Genomic DNA, 11,587 nt, shown 5'->3' on the forward strand with positions numbered 1-11,587 from the left:
ATGCCGCAGCCCCGCCCTCCAGGCCCAGCCAGCCCCGCCCTCCGTGTTCTCCAAGCCTTCCCTGAGCGGGGGTCTTCTTTCCAAGTACCCCTACGGTTCCCTGTGGCTGCCACAACTCAGCACAAGCCACACCCCCTGGCCCAGCAGCCCTTTGTCTTCCACACAGACGTGAACAAGTGACTAAAGGAACTAGCGAGCGACCCACAGGGAAGGAGCTGAGGTCGCAAGGCCTTTAGGACAAAGCCCGGAGCCGCCTTTGGTAGCAGTGCCCAGCCCCCAGCTCCCAGCCCCCTGCCCTGCCCCTCAGAGGCCCTGTGCACAGGATAGGGCTGGTTTGTGCCAGTTCCTGCCAGCTTCGTGGGCTGAGGAATCGAGTGGAGAGGAGGCGCAGCGTGGGCCTGGCAGGCGGCAGTGCCGAGGGAAAGACGTCCAAGGCAGCCTGGCGCTGCTTTCAGTTTCCTCTTTGTGACCTTGGCCTTGTGTGCACAGGGGGAGCAGTCTGATGGCGGTGGTGAGCGTCAGGTGGCAGCGAGTCTCCAGGCCTCGTCCCTGTTAGCCAGAGCAGCCCCCGGGGTGGGGGGGTCCCTGGGGCCGAGCTTACAGCCGACCGTGTTGATGGCTGCATGAACTCAGCTGAGCCTCATGACGGGCCAGGGAGGCAGCAGTTGTCTGTGTCACACAGACGGGGACGCTGAGACACGGGCAGGTGCTGTCACCTGCCCAAGTTGCACAGCCAGAAGTGGTGGGGGCCTCGACTCGAACCCTGGCCACGTTACCACAACCTTGATCCGCAGCCACTTCTCAAAGCCAAAGTACTGATTGCTAAGGAAATCCTGGCATTCCGCCATCGGTGACCAGCACGTTGCTTCCTGGGGTTCTAAGGGCCTTCGGTGATCAGGACGAGGCTGCCGCTGTACCGATCGCTTTACCAGGCGTCCTCCCTCTCGCAGAGGACGCTAGAGCTGGGTGCTGGGAAGGGAATGCGTCGCGTGGCTCAGGGTTTACAAGCTGCAGTGTCCTTGAGTCCTGTGAAATGTGCAGGTCCAGGCCCTGAAGGGGCTGCCGAGGGCGCTGGGGCAGAGTTCAGGGAACTGGGCAAAGCTCCTGAGCTCCCTCCCTGCTCTGCGGTGGCACAGCCAAGGGGGCTCGTGTCCAGGGGTCTGGGGCAGAGAGGACGAGGACATGGCACCCCCCACGCCTCTCTGAGACTGGGACTTCCATCTGTCCTGAGGGGCGGGCACCCACGTGGCGTTCGGCTGCACCTAGCGGGTAACTTCTGCAGATACGGGAGCTCCTTCCAGCTTCACCATAATCCCTGATGAAAGAAACCTGGATTTTATTCTTTTATTTGAAAGGCAGAGGCAGAGAGAGAGAGAGAGAGAGAGAGAGAGAGAGAGAGAGAGAGAGGTCTTCCATCCACTGGTTCACTCCCCAAATTGCTGCAATGGCCAGAGCTGCAGGGATCTGAAGCCAGGAGCCAGGAGCTTCTTCCGGGTCTCCCACGCAGGTGCAGGGGCCCAAGGACTTGGGCCATCTTCCACTGCTTTCCCAGGCCACAGCAGAGAGCTGGATCGGAAGAGGAACAGTCGGGACGCAAGCCAGCACCCATATGGGATGCCGGCACTGCAGGCGGCAGCTATACCTGCTACACCACAGCGCCGGCCCCCAGACAGTTCACTTTTTATATGCATCGATTCTACAGAAGACACTGAGTTGATTCAAAGACAAAAATGGAGTGTGCGACTCCGGCATTGCACGAAGCAGCAGAGATCCTGACGGCGTGGGCTCATGGACAGTGGAACCTGGGGAGGCCGCAGGGGTGGATACAGGACCACGGCCACGGCAAGTGAGCTGTCAGTCAGAGCTGTGGCCACGACTCCGATCAGCCCCGTTAGCAGCCCTGGTGTGAAGAAAGGGGCCAGCCTGCAGGAGCCCACTTCTGGCTGCCAGTCCGTGGAAGAGAAATCGCCGGTGAGGGCCCTGGGCGCCCGCACACAGGGCGTCCGTGCCCCGCGCCTGGTGATCCATCACTCATCCTGCCCTCGGCTTCCCAACAGCCCTGCTGGTGAGAGCAATCAAACCTCGCGTCTCAGGCCTCCCTCCAGCCACAGGAAGTGCCCCTGGTGGCTCAGACGGACGCTCCTGCGGCTCCCAGCAGGGGAAAATGAATGGGCTGATGCCTGGCTGGCGAGCCGGGGGAACACATTCCCTCCCTGTCAATATCCTGGCCCCCTGCAGGCACCAAAGACCCCTGCTGTCTGCAGCCCCCAGGAGACATATGGCATCCTTCCCTGTGATTGCTCAGGGTCTCCTGGGGCGCCCGACTCAGACAGGGGCCAGCAGGCCGGGTTCTTTCTCAGCCCCGTCCCCAGAGGGTGCTGCTCACCCGAGGGCCTGGCCCCAGCCGGCCGGGCCCTTCTGTCCTTGCCCTGACCACCAAGTGGGCACCAGGCAATGTTCAGAACACGCCGGCCAGACGGTGCGAACAGGCTGGCTCCTGTGCTGTGTTTGCACGCGAGCAAAGGCAGCGGAGGCAGAAGCCGGCCCTGGATGGTGCGGTTTGCCTGGGGGCTGTGCAACTACCCTCTGCCCGTCCGTCACTCTCCAGAGCTGGGCGCCCATGCACCTCAGAAGGAGAGTTTTGTCATTATTTTTTATTTTATTTTTAAAGATTTATTTATTCATTTGGCCGGCGCCGTGGCTCAATAGGCTAATCCTCCACCTTGCGGCGCCGGCACACCGGGTTCGAGTCCCGGTTGGGGCGCCGGATTCTGTCCCGGTTGCCCCTCTTCCAGGCCAGCTCTCTGCTATGGCCAGGGAGTGCAGTGGAGGATGGCCCAGGTGCTTGGGCCCTGCACCCCATGGGAGACCAGGAAAAGCACCTGGCTCCTGGCTCCTGCCAGGATCAGCGCGGTGCGCCGGCTGCAGCGGCGGCCATTGGAGGGTGAACCAACGGCAAAAAGGAAGACCTTTCTCTCTCTGTCTCTCTCTCTCACTGTCCACTCTGCCTGTCAAAAAAAAAAAAAAAAAAGATTTATTTATTCATTTGAAAGGCAGAGTTATATATAGAGACAAGTCTTCCGTCTGCTGGTTCACTCCCCAGATGGCCGCAGACCAGGGCTGGGCCAGGCGAAGCCAGGAGCCAGGATTTGCTGCTTTCCCTGGCCATTAGCAGGGAGCTGGACACGGAGCGGAGCGGCCAGGGCGGGAACTGGCGCCCGGGGGACAGCGGCACCATCACCGCCTTCCACGTCTGGGAGTCGGGGGTCAGCTATCCAGGACATGGCGGAAGTGCTCCGTGAGCAGGCAGACGAGGACGGAATGGAGGCCCAGGCTGCGTCCTGCGGAGATGAAGGAGACACGGGAGGAGGGCAGGGAGGGAGAAGAGAAGGAAAACGCTGAACAAGGGGCATTCGGGATTCTGCCGAGTGGAGCCTGAAATAAACAGGCTTCAAAGGGGCGGAAGAGTGGCGCCGGGACCGGAGGAAGCGGAACAGCGTGGGCTGCAGGAGCCAGACCACACCCTGGCACCCACACCCTGGGACACCACACCCTGGGCGCCCACACCCTGGGCCACCACACCCTGGGCGCCCACACCACGGGCGACCTCACCCTGGGCCACCACACCCTGGGCCACCACACCCTGGGCCACCACACCCTGGGCGCCCACACCCTGGGCCACCACACCCTGGGCCACCACACCCTGGGCGCCCACACCCTGGGCCACCACACCCTGGGCGCCCACACCCTGGGCGCCCACACCATGGGCGACCTCACCCTGGGCCACCACACCCTGGGCCACCACACCCTGGGCCACCACACCCCGGGCGCCCACACCCTGGGACACCACACCCTGGGCGACCTCACCCTGGGCCACTACACCCTGGGCCACCACACCCCGGGAGAACACACCCTGGGCCACCATACCCCAGGCGACCTCACCCTGGGCCACCACACCCTGGGCGACCTCACCCTGGGTGCCCACACCACGGGCAACCTCACCCTGGGCCACCACACCCCGGGCGCCCATACCCCGGACCACCACACCCCGGACCACCACACCCCGGGCCACCACACCCTGGGCGCCCACACCCTGGGCCACCACACCCTGGGCGACTACACCCTGGTCGACCTCACCCTGGGCCACCACACCCTGGGCCACCACACCCCAGCGAACTCTGCCCCTCAAGTGCACCCCCAGGCACAGGACGGCCATGTGAATCAACCCCCTCAAGGGCTCTCATTGGCTCGCTCGAGGCCACGTGCTCACCTCTGGACCAATCACTGGATCCCAGAACCTTGGGGAAGGCGGACCGGTTGGCTTGGAGCCTGAGATTTACAGTCCCACCAGAAGCAAGGAGCGCAGAGGAGGGACGTTCCCAAAACGGGCTCAAGGCGGCCAGGAAAGACAGGAGGAGGAGGAAGCCCGCGTTTCCAGGACACGTGCTCCCCGCCGCACAGCTTTGAACCATTTTTTACCATTTACTCCTCACCACCACCTGCCGGGTGCGCCTTTGCCACCGTTTTACTGATGAGAAAATTCAAGCACTGCCAGTTTGCCGCCCTCGGTTTTGCACACGTGTGGGACACGGGTGTGATGGTTGTGGGGGAAGCAGGAGGCCCCACCCAGCGTCCTCGCACACTGCCGGTGGGCGTCATCCTGTGGGGAGCCCGCAGGGGGTGTGGCCGGAGACACCAGCCCCTGCCCTGGCCTCTCGGTCAGGCAGCATGGCTGGTTTCACGCGTCCATGGACTCTTCCGGGACCTCAGCTGCTGAACGGCCCCCCACCCATCCACGCTTCATGAAGAATACCTCTGAGCCCCTGCGCAGGGCAGGCGCTGATTGGGTGAGGGGCAGAAAGGCAGGCAGGCAATCAGCAAAACCAGAAACAAACATGTGTAAATTTATTCTGAAGAGGCAAATTCGGCAGACTTTGACCTTGAGAAACACTGGAAATTTAGCTAATCCACGTAGCTCCAACTCCCGGAATAGCCAAGGACTTATCTGTAAGTGACAACCTGGGGATGCGGCGTTCCTTTGTCACGGGTTTGACCCACCGGTGCAGAAACGTTTCCGAGCTGCGGCGGGCAGTCCTGACTTCCTGAGCAGCGCTGGCCGCTGTGACCCGAGCCATCGTGTTCCCCGGGAGCAGCGTGGTGAGTCCGGCAGCCTCACAGTGACCTCGATGTCCAGGAGCAGGTGCAGGAAACACTAGAGGGGAAGCTACAGCACTGTGCAGGTGCGAGCTGCGGTGGACTGAAGAGGATTCTCATCAGGGGGTGGTTTTGCCCCCAGGGGACACTTGGGGTGGCTGGAGATATTGTGGGGCCTGGCTTGCTACTGGATTCCCACAGCGGGAGGCCAGGGACGGTGCTAAGTCCCAGCAAACACACACCATGGCCCCGTGCAGTGAAGAATCACCCACCCACCAATGTCATGGTGTAGAGAGTGGGAAACCCGGACCTGGATGGAAATTCATTGCCCACAGTTGGAAGAGATAACGTGCAGTGACCATGTGACTTCGTGCGTGGCACGAGAGAGCCGTTAATGTGAGCTGAGAATAGTAGCTGCCCTCTCAGCCTCCCTGCCATCGTCACATCACCATGACTGTCACTGCAGCCTTCAAGTCCTGTGCTGTGTGACGTCCTGTCTCTGCCGTCTCGGCCATCCTGACCCCCTGGTGGCGAACTGTACGGTCATCGGACCTCGCGGGCCTCATCAGAGCACTCACTTTACGTCCACCATTGCCTGCTACGAGGGCCCCAGGCCCACTCGGAAGCTCCGCGTGCCCACCTGTACAGTGGGCACCCAAGTCGTTGCCCTCACCGTGAGATGAAGACAGGACTGAGAGCACGGGAAATTTGCCGTGAACTTCACAGTGAACAACTAGGCGGCATGTTCAAGAAACCGAATTCCAGGTTGTTACTTCCCACCTGGGCACACCTGGGCCTTGACCCTAATTCGCCTTGAGCTGTGTTCCTTCTGTGCACGCTGTAGCCCTGGGACCAGCGTGGCCTTCAGCTTCCAGGAGACATAACCCAAGGCCACCTCACCCACTCTCCTGGAGCATTTGGTCCTCTCCAGAATGTTTCTGAGGATTCCAGAATTGGAGGCCTCTCTCCTCTCTCCTGTCCCCACTGCACCACCGGCGAGCTACACATGGCGTGGGGACAAAACTGTGCAGGTTTGCAGGGGGAGGAGGGTGAGAGACGTGATGAAGGCGAATCCTCCCTCAAAGTGGAAAGCAGCCTGCACCAAGGACGGCCGCCCCTGACACCCGCCCAGACCCCCTCCTTCCCTGGTGCCCCCGCCCAGCCTCCATCCATCTTTGGGGCCCACCCGAAAAACCTGCGCTCGGGAGCTGCAGTTCAGAGGGCTGGGGAGTGCAGGTCCCGGTCGGGGAAAGCACGTCACACAGCAGCGTGAGGACTGACGCCTGCTCACCACGCAGGACCACGAGGCTTCCTTGGCCACACGTCCCTATCCAAGTGACAACCACAGCAGCCACAGCCCTGGACTTTGCTCCTTGTGACAAAGGGGCCCAACAAGTGATCTCCTTGGACAGCGGGGCCATTTTGTCAGGCGATGAATTTTCCTTCACTTTCTGATGCAACCAGAGTGGGTCCTGCCCAGTTTTTTTTTTTTTTTTTTTTTTAAACATAGGAATAGGGGCTGGTGCTGTGGCATAGTGGGTTAAAACCCCAGTCTGCGGCACCGATATCCCATCTGGGGGCTGGTTGGAGTCCCAGCTGCTCCACTTCCAATCCAGCTCCCTTCTAATGGCCTGGGGAAGCAGCAGAAGATGGCCCAAGTGCTTGGGCCCCTGCACCCGCACAGGAGACCTGGAGGAAGCTCCTGGCTCCTGGCTTCAGATTGACTCAGCTCCAGCCATTGTGGCCATTTGGGGAGTGAACCAGGGGATGGAAGACCTCTCTCTCTCTCTCTCTCTCTCTCTCTCTCTCCCTTCCTCTCAGTAACTCTGTCTTTCAAATAAATAAAATAACAGAAATGTTTTCCTCGCCCTCACCCACGTCTTTCCATGGTCACTTTGGGAGTGGTGGGGAATGACCGGGTCACCGAGGCCCTCTGCTGTCACCATGGGAACAGCTGGGGTGACTGGGTCACCGTAGCACTCCACAGTCACCGTGGGAATGGTTGCTGGGCCCCCCAGCCAGCCTGTGTCCTGGAAAGCTGCCCAGGAAGCTGCTGTCTCCTTGGTCTTGCCACAAAACCACTCTCCTCGGGAACTTTCTTCCTGGTGGACTCAAAATGTGCAAAAGCTTTAGCCACTTCCCCTTGGACAATCGCAGTACCTTGTGGGCTTGGCCGAGCGTCCTCCGAGCCAAGGACTGGGACGCGTGAAGCGTGACTGGGGAGCGTTTCCACTGCACGGAGGGAAAGCCACGTCACACGGGAGCCTGGCAGAATCTCCACGGCCAGGGATGCAGCTCCTGCGTGTTGAGTTGTGCTTGACCCAGAGTGGCCAGGCCAGGAGGCTGGCTGTGTCCAGGCTCCTTGTCTTAACACAGTGGGTTATGACCTCAAAAGTAACCGAGTGGCCCCTGCAGGAAGAGAAGGCGGCAATTCTGGGCTTACACACAGCGAGCTCTGTTCCTGCCGCCCGCGTAGTGGGCCTGGAGCGAGTTCCCAGCTTCGGCCTGGCCTGGGGCTGTCGTGGGCAATTGGGAAGTGAACCGGCTGATGCCAGCGCAGTCTCTCTCTCTCTCTCTGTCTCTGTCTCTGATGCTCTGCCTTTCAAATGCAATGTTAAAAACGTTAAGAAATAAATGCTTTTCTACTTTGTTTCCAGTCCAGGTTCCCACTGAGGCACACCCTGGGAGGCAGCCGTGATGGCTGCGATTCTCGGGTCCCTAACACTCGTGCGGGAGCTCCGCCCGGGGCTCCAGGATCCTGGCTTCAAACTGACCCAGTGCCAGTGTCGCAGGCATTTGGCGGAGTGAACCAGCACATGGAAGATCTCTTTTCTCTCTCTGCTCTTTCCCCCTCTCCGTTTCAGTCTATCACTCAAATAAATAAGTAAATCTTATACAAAATAAAAAGTTCTCCGATTTCTGTGCATTAAAATCCCTCATGGAGATGTTAAAATGCAGATTCCCTGGCCTCGCTGCCCAGCCTCTGCCACGGGCCCTGTTGTCTGGTGTTGCCACGCTCCCGGGAGATTCTGACGCACAGCACAGGGGTCAGCTTCCTCCCCCATCGCCAACTGCCCTGCAATTGTCCTCAGTCAAATGGCTTCGACAAGGGGCTGGCTTTTGCTCCTGCATCCCTTGGTCCCACACACACAGAGGAAGCTTCGCCCCATGGCAGGCGCTGTGCTAAGTGTGAAGCTGCAGAGGGGCTAAGACACAGGCGGGAGGAGAGGCGCCCAGGAGGCCACAGGGGGGCAGGTGGGAGGTGCTGCGGGCACCCAAGAAGAAACCTGGCTGGGACCCCAGTGGGCCCTGAGGGCTGAGAAGGAGGAGACGGAAAAGCTCTGGGCCGTGGAGTTCAGGAGGCAGCTGTAGGGGATGCCTGGAGCCTGGCCTTCGGCCCCGAGGGCCTTGGGGAAGCTGGGACACCGACACCGTGAACTCTGACGCAATGGGTGTGAATTGCCCACATAGTGTGAATAAGGGTGAGTGCCCGGCCGCTCCGTGAGCGTAAATGAGTACCACCAGCTGGAGACAGTTAGCCATGACAGTCGGGATGGATATTGGGAGTTCGCCCCGGTCCTGCCAGCTCCCACGCTTGATTTAAAATCCTTCCTTCCGGAATTATCAGTTACGGGCAGTTCATCAAAGCAAAGATGGACGGTGTAAGCAGATTTCGCTGCTGGCTTTGGGAAGAACGTGCTATCCCTTGCCATTCAGCAACAGTTCTTTAATCACGGTTGATTGAAGGTTACCAACCTTGAATTATTAGTTAATGGCATCTCTGCAAAGGAATGATTTATCGGGTGAGTAAACTTTGCAAACGAACGCAGATCCTGAATTGCTGGCTATTTAGGCCGAGGTTGAAGTGTGCATTTTCTCCACTATCTGTCTTCACAGTGGAAACAAAATCCAAAGCAGAGGCCGGTACTCGGCAGTAGAAATGTTGAGAAGACAGAGGCCCAAGGAGCAGGAGTCCCTCAATGCCCGAGGTCCCTAGTTCTCCTGGGAGGGCTCCCTCACACAGACAGCACCCCCTGGGAGCACCCTCAGCCCCCAAGCCCTACCCCGTGGCAGTAGTCACCTGGAGAGAATTAACACCATCGCTGCCATCACGCCGGCTGAAATGCCGGCCAGGGGGCCTGGCTCTGCCCCCTGCTGGGATCATCTGCTGAAGACCAAGTGACACTGGCTGCCTGGCTGCCGGGAGAGGAGCCCCCTGTGTGTCACTTGTCCCACGAGGCCACATCCCCCCCCCCCCGGAAGGGTGCCCAGGAACACTCAAACCCTCTGAAAGACCACAGTCAGAGGAGGCAGCCCATGCCCCAGCCCCTCAGGCCATGGGGGCACCACGCTCCTCCTGCTGTATGGCCCCCTCCTCCCCAGGATGCTGCTCCACCTGGAACCCTTGACCCCCGACCCCCGACCCCAACCCCCACCCCCGTCATGGCTCCTGCTCCCGCTCAGCCCACACATCACTCAGGGGACTTCCTGGCCCCAGGCTGAGACAAACGCCGGGCATTCCTATTCCATGTCCCTTTTGTGTGCCACTGAGTATGGTTAGAGTTGTGGGGCACGCGTGTGTGTGTGTGTGTGTGTGTGTGATCTCTCCTGTCAGGTTGCTCATCAGTTTCAGTCCCCTTGATGTCCTTGGAACCCAATACTGGGTTTTGTGGGCCATCAGGAACCACGGAAGAGCGCAAGAGGATTGTGGGAGACAGGCAAGCGAGAGAGACAGTCGACTGCCCGAGCGGGAGAAGCGGCTGGCCGGCCCGCCCCGCTCCCTGTGCCGCCTGCCATCCACACCTGGGCGCCACCACCGTCAGGCTTGCTACCGACTCGGGGGCCACCAAGGCGAGCAGAGCACGGCCTGCCGAGGTGCAGATACCACTGAGCCCATGAGGAAGGGGCAGGCACAGCCCAGCCGCAGAGCCACACCCGCCTGTCGCCTGGGGAGGGGACCAGACTTCCTGTGTGAGGGCCTAGGAGAGGGGGATGTGTTCCTATGGGGGAGGGAACACAGGAGCAGAGGCCTGGAGGGGTCTGGGACCGGGGCCTGGAGAGCTCCGGGCAGAGGAGTCAGCCAGGGGCACCTTGTGCAGAACAATGGACGGAAACGCAGGGCACAGGTGTGGCCTGGGCTGGTCCTGGAGGCGCAGGTCAGGGGCCCGGGAGGCAGGGAGCAGTGGGGCACCTCAGCGTGTTGGGAGGGAGCAAACAGCATGATGGTGACCAGCGGTGGGGAGGGACCGCGGTGCCGTCCTGTGTGGCACAGCAGGCCCAGGTGCCGCGGGGCACGGCCAAGGCTGGGTTGGCCCAGAGCAGGAAGCTGGGGAAGTTTTCCTCTGCCTCCTCGCCCTCCCCCCGCCCCGCTTGGCTGAGTCAGCACCCTCTGCGGCCAGGACTCAGGGCCCTGGGAGCCCTGGACAACGTCCCCACGGCCACCACCGGCAACCTCCGGGCTCAGCCTCAGAATTCACATGCCCTGAGCATGTCCAGTCCACCGGACAGGGCCTCCTGCCTGGCGCACAGCCCAGGCAGATGCCAGAAAGGCCAAGGAGGCCGGCTCCGTGTCCCCGCGGCCGACGGAGCAGCTGCAGGGGCAGAAGCAGTGCCCTGCACCCTGGAGCTCCTGTGACCTCGGGAGCAGAGCATGCAGCCAGGGCCCCACAGCCGCCCTCCCCATAGGAGTCCACAGGACAGCGTGGGCCCAGCACACACCACGTGTGGCTACTGCTGTGGGTCACACTGAAGACGTCCATGGCCTCCCGTGGCCTCCCTGGCAGCCTGGGGTGCACTTGAAGGTCAGGTCTTACTCATCTGAGATAGCGCCCACACATCCGGGTGCCTGGACTCAGCACGGCCTCCTTGTTCCCAGTCAGCCCCTCCCCCACTCCCAGAAGGCCACTGGGCGGTCCCTGCCCCACCCCCCAACACAGCGCCTGGTTTCCCACCTCAGGGTCAGAGGGGCAGCAGGGTGCTGGCCTGGGATTCCTCCAGGGCCCCTCTTGGACCTGCAGTGAACAGCAATGGAGCTGGGCCTGGAACCTGCAGGGGCCTGGGCTCCAAGTCTCTGCTGGACACACGCTAAGCTGCTGAAAGCGCCGTTGCGTTTGCACCTGAGTGTGAAGGGGGTCCTGGCAGGAGCTGGGGTCTGGCTGTGTCCCCGCGGCTGGCTGACCTCTGCAGCTGGTGCCCGCATCACCAGCGCGCTCCCCAGGGCGCCTCTGCAAAGCAGTTTTGGAAATGTGATCCCTGGGCCTCCCACCAAGGTATTTTTAGAGACTCCCTAGTGGCCAAGGCTTGTGGGCTACAGGCAGGGACAGCGAGGGCGGGCCAGGGAATGTTCCTGAACTCTGGGTCCCTACTCTGGTCTTGGCCTGCTCCCACGGCTAATTTAGAACTTCCTTGGCTACCCTTGTGACCCTTTGCCTCG

General features: G+C 61.0%; 1 long non-coding RNA gene across 1 annotated transcript; it reads right to left on the reverse strand.

The window, feature by feature from the left end:
• Positions 1 to 6,972: 6,972 nt before the first annotated feature.
• On the reverse strand, positions 6,973 to 11,362 carry LOC149123293 (uncharacterized). Its single transcript, XR_016215701.1, has 2 exons — positions 11,106 to 11,362; positions 6,973 to 8,935 (listed from the first exon to the last, which is right to left on the reverse strand). It is a non-coding gene; the product is annotated as an uncharacterized LOC149123293 (long non-coding RNA).
• Between the last annotated feature and the right edge of the window lie 225 nt (positions 11,363 to 11,587).

The sequence above is a fragment of the Oryctolagus cuniculus genome, chromosome 11 (genome assembly GCF_051225735.1).
Source record: "Oryctolagus cuniculus isolate XC-2025 breed Fujian yellow rabbit chromosome 11, ASM5122573v1, whole genome shotgun sequence".
NCBI classification, from domain to species: Eukaryota; Metazoa; Chordata; class Mammalia; order Lagomorpha; family Leporidae; genus Oryctolagus; species Oryctolagus cuniculus.